Source organism: Pteronotus mesoamericanus, unplaced genomic scaffold (assembly GCF_021234165.1).
Source record: "Pteronotus mesoamericanus isolate MK-2021 breed Mesoamerican mustached bat unplaced genomic scaffold, CSHL_Meso_final contig_657, whole genome shotgun sequence".
Classification (NCBI taxonomy): domain Eukaryota; kingdom Metazoa; phylum Chordata; class Mammalia; order Chiroptera; family Mormoopidae; genus Pteronotus; species Pteronotus mesoamericanus.
The window spans coordinates 2,916,115-2,930,625 of record NW_026555229.1 but is presented as its reverse complement, the minus strand read 5'-3'; the positions used below and the strand labels follow the sequence as shown (position 1 = coordinate 2,930,625).

Here is a 14,511-nt window from a genome sequence, read left to right as displayed (position 1 = left end):
CCCTTTAAATGTCTTTTTGCATCCCCAGCCACCTGTCTCTGGCAGAGAGCGCCCCTAAGCTTTTTGGGGTTGCGTTTTGTCTGTATTTTCTTGGCTTAAGCTGCTGTAGTTTAGGGGTTCCTGTTTATGATTCAGACCCCGTTCTTCTTGGGGGGAGCTAAATGGCCATTTCAATGTCCCTCTGGTGCCAGTGCCTGTGGGCACCCAGCCCACCCTCTCGAGCCTCCACCTCAATTCTCACCCGTTGGAATGTGTGAGAGTAGAATCCGCTGTCCGCGGCACCAAGGCTCCTCTCCCAGTATCGCTCCACTGCTTTCCAGGTGATTACTCCATTATTTAGTTGCAATTCCAGTTTGGTTTTGGGAGGAGGTCAGCGTGACTCCCATTCACTCCCCCGCTATCTTCCTAACTTCCATAGTATATAAGTTTTAATAGTTAGGGACAGAAAGGAGGATAAAGGAGGAGGAGAGAGGAAGATGAAAAGTCATATGTATTGATAGTTTCTTTACCTACTTACTTTCCTCCTTTTTCTTCTCCCTGTATGCTCCTCCCCTTCACCACCTTCATTATCTCAATTATTTCTCTGCACACACCCACTCACATATATAATTTTATGCTCTTTATTCACTCCTGCATTTAATATGTATGTGCTACTGAGCACCTGCTATGCAAAATATGCCAAGTACTGGAGATGGAATTGGAGAACAACCTTAAAGTCTTTCTCTGCCCACTATGGTATCTTTTGGTAGAACATACTGTGGTGGAGAGTAAATATATACAACAAAGAATTCCTAGGCTGTAGGAGCTTATTATCTAAAGATAAAGGCAGGATAAACTTAAAACTATTGAATGTTTAAACCCTCATATATTAGAATTGGAATGAATCTTCACAGTTAGAAAGGAGTATAGAATAAATCAGAGAAGTTGTTAAACCTACAAATAATGTGGGATAAAAATATAGATAATGCACAAAAGGTTGATAAATTCATAGCTTACATTTATAAGCACTTAACTATATCATTTGATTATGAAGGGAATGTAATGATGTTTGAATTACATCAATTCTTCATTTGAGTTTATTGTCATAGTGGAGAACCATGGTATCTCATGCACATGGTTTCGTGTTAAAGTTTACAGTGTTTAACTGTTTATTGTCCCAGTTAGTTGAAGAAAGAATTTGTGGGGTAGCTGTTACATGTGTAGATGTGGGATGAATCATTGATATGACCAAGATCATTTGTTTTATTGTTATCATTGGTATGATCCACCGTTGAGGTGCAACTGACTCTTTAAGAAACAGAGAAAATAATCATCACCTTTTATGCATTTCTTGAACAGGTACCTTTTTTTGTTTAGGTCAAGATACTACAAAAGAGAACCATCTGACTGACATGGTCCAATCTCTCTCTTGCCTGCTGTTCTTAAATACTTTAAATCCCTTCTGAAACTTGTGAAAGCTAAAGTGGAATCTGTTGTTCTCACTCATTGACACACCAGTAACTTCCCTGTCCATATTAGGTTGACAAGGGACAGACAACCTCCTTTGGTCACTTTTTGGCTATGGGTACTGGGCATGCACCACCAGTGACTGTTCACAGCATATAAGACCAACTGCACATTGCATTTAAAAGACTGTGAGCCACGATTTCAACTACCATGTATTCAGGAAAAGGTAGAGCTATAGAGAGTGAACAGATCAATGGTTTTCAGGAGTTCAGGGAGATGGAGAAAAGGATGAATAGATGTAATATAAGATTTGGGAAGGCAAACTTATTCTGTGTCATACTGTAATGAAGGATACATGACATTATGCATTTATCAAAACCCATACAGCCTTAGAACACAAAGAGTAAATCCTAAAGTAAACCATAGACTTGAGTTACAATAACATATCACTATTGGTTCATTAGTTGTAGCAAATGTGCCACACCAAGGCAAGATGTTAATAATAGGGAAAATTGTGTGTGTAGAGAGGATAGATGGGGTATACAGGAACTGTTGGTACTACCTATGCAATTTTCTGTAAACTGAAAATTGCTCTAAAAGATAAAAATAAAGTCAATTAATTACAAAAAAAAGACTATGAGCCCCAGTGTAGACTATGAATTTTACTTGTTGTGCTGTTTCATTTCATACTAAGGACAACACAAGGATCAATTCAAAGAATCCTACTGGGCAAAGGATTTTCCAAAGAAGAAATGTGAAAGATAATTAAACACATGAAAAGATGCTCAATACCATTAGCCATCAAAGAAAAACATACCAAACCACAATGAAATAGTGCTTCCCATCCACTAGGATGGCCATAATAATAAAAAAGGAAAATGACAACTCTTGGCAAAGATGCAGAAAAATTGGACTCCCACATTGCTGATGAGAATATAAAGTGATATAGCCACTTTGGAAAACAGTTTGGCATTTCTTCAAAAAGTTAAATAGAATTACAGTTACATATGACCTAGCAATTCCACTCCTAGGTTTATGGCTATGAGAAATGCAAACATACGTCTGCACAAAAACTTGTATACAAATATTCATAGCAGTATACAAATATCCGTAGTAACCAAATAAAACCAAAACAAACCCAGAAACAACCCAATGTCCATCAACTGATGAGTGAATAAAAAGAATAGGTTATGGCCATACAATGAAATATTATTTGTCCATAAAAAGGAATGGATGGAGTATTGATATATGCTACGACATGGATGAGCCTTGACAAGATAATGCTAAATGAAAGAACCCTATTGCAAAAAACCACACGGTGTAATTCTCTTTGTATGAAATGTCCAGAATGGCAAGTCTAAATAAGCAGAAAGTAGATCAATTTTAACCTATCCTTACGGGCGATTTCGGGGATGAGTGGCAACTGCTAAGGGGCATGAGATTTATTTTTTCAGTTGATGAAATGTTCTAAAATTTGCTGGGGTGATGGTTGCACAACTCTGTGAGTAAACTTTAAAACCATTGAATTATAGACATTAACTTGGTGAATTATATAGTATACAAACTATATCTCAATACTGCTGCTACCAAGAAAAAGAGAATATGGTATGTTTATCTTTTTTATTTTAAAGGCAATGCATATTCTCTGCCATTGGTTGGTGATAAAATAGTTACTTCCTTAGGAGGCTTACATTTGTAATTATGAGTAATATTGTCAACTGATATTTGCTTATTATTTAGTTTACATAGCATTTCCTAACACTCTTTTCTCTGGACCTCCCTCCAAATGCTAAATAAGTAAATAATTGTGCAGGTGAGGAAACATATTGGAAAGGTCAAACAAATTGCTAAAGGCAGTGGTAAATGCTAAATCTACATCAGGAACTAAACTTGTAACTGAAAAGGAGGTTCTTTTCTTACTACCCTATTTTTTTAATGATATTAAAATTTCTTGGCTTTCTTCATTTTATTCAACTTCCATTTAACCAATATTTGATTGCCTGGTGTGTGCCAAAGATACTGTACTAGTTTTAAGAGATAAAACAGTAAATATCCCTTCCTATATCTTAGTAGAAGAGATAGGTAGTAAATAAGATTTGAAACCAGCTTATCATTATCCTCTCTCTCACACTTTTTACCTTAGTAATTCAAATTGAAATATTCAACATGATGTTATGCTTCTCTAACAATGAATAAATGTATCCCTTCCTCTATTCCTCCCTTTCTCCTTGTTCATTTTACAATTCACTAATTCTTAGTAAATTTACAGATTTGTACAACAATCTTCAAACTCCAATTTTAAAACATTTCCATCACTCCAAAAAGCTCCCTCATGCCAGTTTTCAGGCAATTCCTGTAACCATTCCCAATCCCAGGAAACACTAATTTCTGTCTTTATAGATTTTTCTTTTTTGACATTTCATAAAACTGGAAACATACAATATGTAATATATTATATCTGACTTCTTTCACTCAGCATGTTTTCAGGTTCATCCATGTTGCAGAAAGTAAAAGTAGTTCTTTCTTTTTCATCGATAAATAGTGTTCCAATTTATGAATGTAATGCATATCACATTTTGCTTTTCTATTCACTACATGATGGTCATTTGTATTGTTTATACTTTTTGCCTATGATAAATAATGCTTTCATTTCTCTTAGGGAGATATATCGAAGGTGAGTGGCATTGTTAGTTTGTATGGTAAGTTTATGTTTCTTTTTAACAAACTGCCAAAGTATTTTCCAAAGTAGCTGTACCATTTTATATTTTTATCAATGATGTATGAGAGTTTCCATTTTTTCTATATCCTTGGAGACACTTTATAATGACTTTATTTTTTTAAATTTATTTTTTTTAAATAAATTTAAATCCATATTTTATGTATGGTTGGTATACAATCTTATATTGGTTATATTAGTTTCAGTTGTACAACATAGTATTTTGACATTTTTATATTTACAATGTGATGATCCCACTAATTCTTATAATCATTTGTCACCATGTAAACATATCACAATGTTATTGACTATATTTCTCTTCCCCTTTCCACTCACCCCATCACTCCCTCCCTCCAGTAACCATCCCTTTGGTCTCTGTTTCTATGAGTCTGGTTTTTTGTTGTTGTTCTGTTTTATTTTTAGATAGTCATCCTAGTGAGTTCCAAGTAATATCTTAATATGGCTCTTATTAGCACTTCACTAGAAATAAATGATGTTGAACATCTTTTCATTCGGTAAAATGTCTTGAAATCTTTTGCCCTTTTAATTGGGTTATCTTATTGAATTGTAAGAGTTTTAAATACATTCTGGATACAAATTCTTTTTTTTTTTTTTTTTTAAACCCAAGAATGAACACCTTTATTACACAAGCCTTTTGTTGTTTTTTTATCGTGAGCTTTAAACAAAGGAGGGAAGATTTATTTGCCTTTCCGGGCCTTAATTTTCCTCAGATAGAACTCCAGCTCCTTGCCTTCTAGCACACAGCCGTCTGCTCAGCCACACTGGCCCAGTCTTGAAGCGATGCATGCGAGAAGCTTGCCCTGATGGAACTGCTCCTCCAGAAGACTGCTGATTTTGGCATTCTTTTTCCTTTCATCATATTTCTTCTGAATTCTCTTTGATCGTTTTTTGTTTAAAATCTCTTCCTCTTCAGGAGTCAGCTTGGCCCCCTTCTTGCGGCCCAGGGGCAGTGCATAGTGGGATTCGTACCACTGTCCTTATGGTGTGCTGTCAATGAGCACGATGCAGTTCTTTACTAAGGTCTTGGTACGGACCAGTTCGTTGTTGGATGCATTGTAGACAACATCGATAATTCTTGTTTTGCGTGTACAACACTCTGAGCGCCAGGAGAAGTTGCCACATCCAGCCTCAAGGCTTAGTACTTCTTGTTGCCTCCTCGCACACGAACTGTGTGTATGCGGCAGGGGCCAATCTTAGTGTTGGCAGCAGGGCGTCCCAGCTCGTATTTTCACTTCTTGTGGTAGGGCTTCCTTTTGCCCCCAGTCTTGCGGCGCTTGTGCCAGTTGTCCCGAGAAATGCCCATGGCTTGGCGCCGGCTGGAAAGAGAGAACAGAAGGAGTCACGGTCTGGTTTGTAAAAAATACAACAAATTCTTTATTAAGTAAGTTATTTGTAATTTCTTTTCTAGTCCATAGCTTATCTTTTCATTTCCTTTGTGTCATCTTTTAAAGTACAGGAATTTTGAACTTTGATAAAGTTCAATTTATCAATTTTTTACTTTATGGATCTTGCTTTTGGCATTATATCTTTGCCTAACCCAAGGTCAATTTTCCCATACTTTCTTCTAAAAGTTTTATAGTTTTTGTTCTTACTTTTGGGCAAGTGATCCATTATGAGTTAATTTTTGGGTATGGTATAAAACAGGGGTCTAAATTCAGGTTTTTGCAGGTGGAGCTAAACTTGTTCCAGCATTGTTTATTTAAAAGACTGTCCTTTCCCTATTTAATGCTCTTGAAACTTTCGTCAAAAATCAGTTGACTATAATCTGGGTTGGACTCAATTCTGTTTCACTGACCCGTATGTCTTCTTATACTAGGACTACATTATCTTGATTACAATATATATTTTTTATTGTTCAAGTACAGTTGTCTCCATTTTCCCTCCACCATTCTCCCCTGTCCCATCACCTCACACTTCCTACCCTCATTCCTACTTCTCTTTGGCTTTGTCCATGGGTCCTTTATACATGTTCCTTGACGACCCCTCCCCTTCTCTCCCCTTTTTCCCCTTCCTCCCTCCTCTCTGGTTTCCGTAAGCTTGTTCTTTATTTCAATGTCTCTGGCTATATTTTGCTTGCTTGTTTGTTTTATTGATTAGGTTCCACTTATAGGTGAGATCATGTGGTATTTGTCTTTCACTGCCTGGCTTATTTCACTTAGCATAATGCTAATTGATTATAATAGCTTTATAATCAGTTTTGAAATTATAAAGTAGAAATACTTCAACTCTGTTCCTTTTTTTTTCCAGAATTGTTTTGGCTATTCTAGGTATTTGCATTTGTATATAAATTTTAGGATCAGCTTATAATTTCTTCAGTAAAACCTGCTGGCATTTTAGTAGAAATAGCATTGAAATCTATTGATCAGTTTGGGGAGAATTGCCACCTTAGCAATTATGAATCTTCCTATTCATGAACATAGATTATCTCCCCATTTATTTAATTTTTCTTAAAATGTTTTACAGTTTTCAGTGTATGAGTTTGGCAATCTTTTGTTAAGTTTATTCTTAAATATTTTATTCTTCTTGATGCAGCTGTGAATAGAATTATTTTTAATTTCATATTTGCATTGTGCATTGCTAGTAGTTAGAAATACAATTGATTTTATATGTTGATCTTTTATTGTCAAGATTTGCTTAACTTGTTTTTTTTAGATCTTGTATTTTCCCCTCATGTGTGAATTCTATAGGATTTTCTGTATAATATAAAGGCTAAGTTGTGTCAAAACAAAGATAATTTTACTTCTTCCTTTCTAGTTTAGATGCTTTTTATTTCTTTTTCTTGTCTGATTGCACTGGTTAGAACCTCTAGTCTAATACAAATGTTGAATATAAGTGGCAAGAGCACGTATTCTTGCCTTGTTCCCAACCTTAGGAGGGAAACATTCAATATTTCACCATTAACTATGATGTTTTACCATAAATCATTCAGCATATCACCATTAAGTAAGTAGGTTTTCCTTAGGTATTTTTTGTAAGATTGAGGAACTTCCTTTTTATTCACAATTTGTTGAGAGTATTTATCAGGAATGGGTGTTGGATTTTTGTCGAATGCTTTTTTTTTTGCATGTATTGAGAACAATAATGTGGTTTTGGTCTCTTTTCTATTAATATGGTATTTTATATTAGTTGGATTTTGACGTTAAATCAACCTTGCATTCCTAGTATAAACCCCACTTGGTCATGGTTTATAATACTTTTATATATTTCTGGTTCAATTTGTAAATATTTTGTTGGGAACTTTTGATTCTATATTTATGAGGGACATTCATCTGTAGTTTTCTTGTGATGTGTCTTTTTCTAGCTTTGGTATCAGGGGAATGGTAGCCTTATAAAGTGACCTGGTAAGTGTTCTCTCTCATCCCATTTTCTGGAAGAGTTTGTGAATGATTGTTTTATTTCTTATTTAAATATTTAATAGAAATAACCAATGACTTCATCTGGGTCTGTGCTTTGTGAAAATATTTTTAATCACTAATACAATGTCTTTTGTTGTTATAGATCTGTTTACATTTTTTCTATTTTTTTTTGAGTCAGTTTTAGCAAGTTGTGTCTTTCTTGAAAGTTTTTCAATTCATTTAATTTGTATAAATTATTGGCATAAAATTGTTAATAGTCATCTCACATCCTTTTTATTAGGGTGACATCCTTAGTGGTGTTCACTCTTTCATTCCTAATTTTGTTAATCTCTGCTGTCTTTTTCCTTGGTCACTCTAGCAAAAAGTGTTTCAATTTTGTTGATCTTTTTGAAGAACCAATATTTGTTTTTGTTGATTTTCTCTATTTTTCGTATCACTGATTTCCAATCAAATTTTTAAATTTCATTTCTTTTTCTTGCTTCGTGTTTAATTTTCTCTTCGTTTTCTCTTTTCTTTTCTTTTTTTTAAATCCTTACCTGAAGACATATTTATTGATTTTAGAGAAAGAGGGAGGGAGATAGAAACATCACTGTGAGAAAGAAACATCAATTGGCTGCCTCTTGTACCCATCCCAACTGAAGATCAAACCTGCAATCTAGGTATATGACCTGACTGGGAGTCAAACCTGCAACCTTTTGGTGCCCAGGATGATGCTCCAACCACCTGAGTGTCCCAGTCAGGGCTTCTTTTTCTCCTTTCTTGATATAGAAGCTTAAATTATTGATTTGAGATCTTTCTTCTTTTCTAATATAGGTATCTAAGCTATGAATTTCTGTATAAGTATTACTTTTTTTCGCTAAACAACAAAAATTTATTTTCTCACCGTTAATGGAAGCTAGAAGTGTAGGATCAAGGTATCAACAGATCTGGTTTCTCCTGAGGCCTCTCTCCTTGGTTTGCTGGTGTCCATCTTCTCTCTGCATCCTCACATGGCCTTCTCTGTGTGTGTGCAATCCTAGTGTCTCTATGTACATCCAAATTTCCTTATTTTAAAAATATTTTCAGAGGAATTTTAGTTTCACAGCTGTACATTTGTTACAATTGATGAACCAGATTAATACATCATAATCATTCAAAATCCATAGTTTTCATTATGGTTCACCATTCATGTGCACATACTGTGAGTTCGGACAAATGTAGAATGACAGGTAGCTATCATTATGGTACCATATAGAGTACTTTTCATTGCCCTGTGTTCTACCTATTCACCCCTCCCTCCTCTTCCCACCCTGGAAACTACTGCTTTTTTTACTATCTCCATAGTTTTGCCTTTTCCATAATGTCATATAGTTGGAATCACAATATGTGGCCTTTTCAGATTGGCTTCTTTTACTTAGTGATATGCATTTAAGATCCATGTTTTTTCATGGCTTGATAGCTCATTTTCTTTAGTGCTGAATACTACTCCACAGTTTATTTATACATTGACCTACTGAAAGACATCTTGGTTGCCTCCAAGTTTTAGCAATTATGAATACAGCTACTATAAATCCACATGCAAAAAAAGTGTGGATGTAAGTTTTCAGCCACTTTAGGTAAATAACAAAGAGCATGATTGTTGGATCTTATGTAAGAGTATGCTTTGTTTTGTAAGAAACCACCAAATTGTTCCCAAGTGACTATCATTTTGCATTTCCATCAGCAATGAGTGCAAGTTCCTGATGCTCCACATTTTAGCTAGTGTTCAGTGTTGTCACTGTTACACATTTTGACCATTTTAATAGGTATTACTGATACTTCATTGTTGTTTTAATCTGCATTTCTTTTATAATGTATAATATGAAGCATCTCTTCATATAGTTGTTTGCCATCTGTGTATCTTCTTTGGTGAGATGTCTGTTAAAGTCATTGGCACATATTTTAATCAGTTTGTTTGTTATGTTTGAGTTCTTTGTATATTTTAGATAACAACCCTTTAGCAGATATGTCTTCTGCAAGTATTTTCTCCCAGTCTGTGACTTGTCCTCTCATTCTCCTAACATTGTCTTTTGCAGAACAGAAGTTTTTAATTTTCATGAAGTCCAGATTATTATTTCTTTCATGGAATGTGCCTTTGGTGTCATCCCATATGGTTTTTTTTGTTTGTTTGTTTGTTTTGTTTTCATTCCATTAAAAATAGTTTCTAATTCCCCGTGTGATTTCTTCTTTGACTCATGGATTATTTATGTTCCAAATATTTATAGATTTCTCCAATTTCTTTTTGTTATTGAATTCTAGTTTAATTCTGTTGCAGTCAGGGCACATGCATTATGTGATTTAATCCCTTTGAGTATATGAGACTTACTGGACAGCCTAGCATATGGCCTGTCCTGAAGAATGTTATATATATACTAGAAAATAATGTGTATCCTGCCATTGGGTGGAGTGTTCTGTAGATACCAATCAGGTGAAGTTAGCTTATTCTGTTGGTCAAGTTTTCCATATCCTGGCTGATTTACTATCTAGTTGCTCTTTCCTTTATTGAGAATGTAATATTAAAATAGCCTTCTATTATTGTTGAATTTTCTACTTTTTCTTCAAATTTTTCAATTTTATTTCATGTATTTTGATGTACTTTTGTTGGTATGTATATATTTATAATTGTTATATCTTTCTCATAAATTGACTCTTATTATTATAAAAATTCCCCACATTGTCTCTAGTAACATGTTTGTCTTAAACACTGTTTTGTTTGATACTAGTATAGTCATTCCAGCTCTCTCACGATTACTGTTTACATGGTAAATCTATTTCATCCTTTAACTTTCAAGTTATTTGAGCCTTTGACTTTAAAGTGTGTCTCTTAAGTTGGATCTTCTTTTTTTTATTTTTAGCCTGACAATTTCTGTTTATAATTGGAGTGTTTAATTCATTTACATTTAATGTAATTTTTGATATATTGTAGTTGAATTTCTGTCAGCTTGCTATTTTCCTTTTTTGATCTTCTGTTTCTCCTTTACAGCCTTTTAATGCAAAACAGACATTGTTTAAGGTATTATTTTAATTTCTTTGTTTTGTTTTGGTTGTTTTTGTGGTAGTTTCTTATTATAGTACATTTTATCTTCTTCAATGCAAACTGTAAGATTTTTGAAAGGGAGTTGTGGAAAGCTCAATTTAAAAAAATAAGCAACATTTCCCATATCCTTCTGAGAATTTAACAAATGGACTCAATGATTTTCAAGGTCTCTACAAACCCCCAAAATTCATGATTACGTTTTTGAATTATTGGAATTTTGGAATGTTTGGAAGTTTCATGTGTGTCGCAGGGAGCGACGTGTTGTAGGGAGTGCCCCGTGGAACGTGGAGCTCCTGGATTTGAGGGTTACTGTCTGGAGCCAGCTGAGGAGGGAGCGGGGCTCTGAATCCCGCAGAGCCCATCCCGGGGTTGTTGTGGATGTGGGGAATAAACACGAGCAGTCACAAACTCTACTCTGTTTGCCAGGAGAGGGGACATGGCTCTTCCCTCTAAGGGAGAAGGCCCCGAACCCCCATGTCCAAAGGCTTTTATTGAGAACCATATGCACAGGGGTATGGATGCAAAGCTCATCTATCAATGTCAAAGGCTATGTTTACAGAAAGCAGAGATCTTGGATAACAATTGGAGGAACACAAGAGATCTGCTTCAGGTCAGGGTCTATGAATAATGTAAGTCTCCTTCCCAGTATGAGTCAGTTATCATCCCTTTTGAGGGAAGAACAAAGCATGCTTAGAGGAACTTACTTTTAGGCCTGATTGTCCCCAGGAACAGCCTTATCCAGTTTAGGGCTGTACCTGCCTTTAGTATTGTTTCAAGCCTGAGCCAGGCAGGCGGGGCAGAGCCATCAAGAGATAAGGAGACTTCTTTCAGGTAGAATGAGAACTCTGGCCACATTGACACCAAGCCTAGGGGTGCAGGCCTTTTTGCCCTTTCTCCATGTCCCCCAAATCCTTGTCTGCTCCCCATACCACTGATGTCTGTCTTAGATCGTCTCCCTTCACAAAAGAATGTACCCATCATCAACAACTGACCATCACAGGGCCAAGCAGGTGAGGTGAAGGGGCAGGGGCTGCACCCCTGCCAGAGGGACAGGTTTCGGCTCCTTAGTGGCCTGTTTTCCCAAGGCCTCCTTGATTAGCTCCAGCCTTGGGGCCCTCTTGCCTATTGGCAATGCTACAATCACTGAAACCTGGTGGGGCATTTCCCAACATATATGATGCAACATATATGGTGGCATTCTTAAAATGCTTTCAGAAAATGAGTAATTGCACTGGCCAGCATAGCTCAGTTCATTGTGGTGTCATCCCTTAAACCGAAAGGGTGTAGGTTTGATTCCCATTCAGGGCACATATCTAGGTTACCGGTTCAGTTCCCGCTTGGGGTGTGTACGAGAGGCAACTAATCAATATTTCTCTCTCACATTGATGTTTCTCTCCCCCTCATTTCCTCTCTCTCTAAAGTCAATAAGCCTGTTCTCAGATGAAGATTAAAAAAAATACTGGTAAATGATGGGTGATGTACACAAGGTGAATTTTTTTCATATAGGTAAATTCCCCAAAAGGCAAAAAATATTTTTTTTGTTTGAATCTCATTTTATTTCAATTATTTTAGTATATTTTATGTCTTATATACTTTAGGAGAGTTAATCACTTAAATAAAGGAAGAATTATGCACAGCATTAACTTCCTGTGGGTGTTGAAAATCTTAAGTATTACATAGAAAAATATCAGTTTCATGTACATTACTGTTGGAATTCTTTCACAGTTCAGTTAAATAACCAATCATGTTTCTCTAGGTCATAACTGAGTGTGTTGTAGTAATCAAGGAGAGGTTCAAATAAAAATAAGGTTGGATTTGTGGAATTGTTTTACTTATTTAAAGTAATAAAGACATATCAGAGTTATGTCAGCTGGATAGTGTATAGGTTTTAGAAGCAGAAAGCAGAGAACACTTGACCATAGTTTTATTTAAAAAGCACTATCAAAAGGAAGATATATTGCCCCATTTTCTGTAGGGCTATATGCATTTCTTTGTTGTTGTTGTTGCTCATGTACTTATTTTTTGTTCATGTACTTATTATAATACATTTTAACTTACTATAATGTACTTTAGAGTAATATAATTCCAGTTAAATATACAAACTTAACTCTAATAAAGCCCTATTTCCACCTCCTTTGTAGCATTATTACTCTAAATATCATATGTCATAAGCCCAACAATACAGTTTTCTAGTTTTTATTTTAAATAATTCATTTAAATTAGTTAAGAGTAATGACTATTTTTAACTGTTTTTATATTTACCTATGTAATTACCTTTATTGGTGTTCTCTCTTTCTTTGTGTGGTTCTCAGTCACCACCTGGTTTCATTTCCTTTCAACCTAAAAGACTTCCTTTTTTGTTTCATGTAAGGCAGATTTTCTCACAACAAATTCTTTCCTTTGTTTTCCTGAGAAGGTCTAAATTTTGCTTTAAGTTTTGAAGGATTGACTGCTGCATATAGAATTCTTGGTTGACAGTTTTTTCTTTAACATTTTATTTATTTATTTTGATTTCATCTTTATTGTATTTTTTCCCATTACTATTTAGTCCCCCTATATCTCCCTTCTCCCAGCAATCACCACACTGTTGTTCATGTATATGAGTCCTTTTTTTCCTTTTTGCTGAATCCCTCCATCCCCTCACCTCCCCCACAACCAGCTGTTATCCTGCTCTCCATCTATGAGTCTGTTCCCATTTTGCTTATTAGTTCAGTTTGTTTATTAGATTCCACATATGAGTGAAATCATATGGTATTTGTTTTTCTCTGACTAGCCTATTTCACTTAGCATAGTGTTCTCCAGGTCTAGAATTTTCTTCTTTTTTATGGCTAAGTAATATTCCGTTGTGTAAATGTCCCATAGTTGTTTTAACCATTCATCTACTGATGGACACTTGGGATTCTTCCATATCCTGGCAATTGTAAATAATGCTGCAATGAACATAGGCGTGCTTATGTTCTTTTGAATTAGTGTTTTGGTTTCCTTCAGATATATTCCCAGAAGTGAGATCACTGGGTCAAAGGGCATACCCTTTTTAATTTTTTGAGGTACCTCCATAGTGCTTTCCATAGTGGCTGCACCAATCTGCATTCCCGCCAACAGTGCACAAGGGTTCCCCTTTCTCCACATCCTCACCAGCACTTGCTCTTTGTTGATTTATTGATGATAGCCATTCTGACAGGGGTGATATCTCACTGTGGTTTTAATTTGTATTTCTCTGATGATTAGTGACACTGAGCATCTTTTCATATGTCTCTTGGCCATCTGTATGTCCTCTTTGGAGAAGTGTCTATTCATGTCATTTGCCCATTTTTTAATTAGGTTGTTTGGGGATTTTTTTGATGTTGAGTTTTATAAGTTCTTTACTAATTTTGGATATTAAGCTCTTATCAGATAGATGTATTGGCAAATATATTCTCCTATTCTGAGGGCTGTATTTTTATCTTTTTGATGACTTCCTTTGCTGTGCAAAAACTTTTTAGTTTGATGTAGTCCCATTTGTTTATTTTTTTCATTTGTTTCCCTTCCTGGGGAGATATATACAATAAAATATTGCTGTGAGCAGTATCCGAGATTTTGCTGCCTATGATCTCTTCTATGATTTTTATGGTTTTGGGTCTAACATTTAAGTCTTTGAGCCATTTTGAATTCATTCTTGTGTGTGGTGTAAGAAGGTTGTCTAGTTTCATTTTTCTGCACATTATCTGTCCAATTTCCCCAACATCATTTATTGAATAAACTACCTTTAGCCAATTGTATGTGCTTGCTTCCTCTGTCAAATATTAATTGACTGTAAAGGTGTGGGTTTATTTCTGGGCTCTTTGTTCTGTTCCATTGATCTATGGGTCTGTTTTTATGCCAGTACCATGCTATTTTGATTAGTATGGCCTTGGTATTGGGTAGCATGATTCCTCCAA

The 14,511-nt window shown here is 35.4% G+C and overlaps 1 protein-coding gene and 1 pseudogene across 3 annotated transcripts in view; one reads left to right on the top strand and one right to left on the bottom strand.

The window, feature by feature from the left end:
• HPSE2 (heparanase 2 (inactive)) overlaps positions 1-14,511 on the top strand; it is a 650,239-nt gene that overhangs the window by 399,542 nt on the left and 236,186 nt on the right. The gene's annotated exons all lie outside the window — the stretch shown is intronic.
• Positions 4,827-5,536, bottom strand: LOC129077097 (40S ribosomal protein S8-like; annotated as a pseudogene).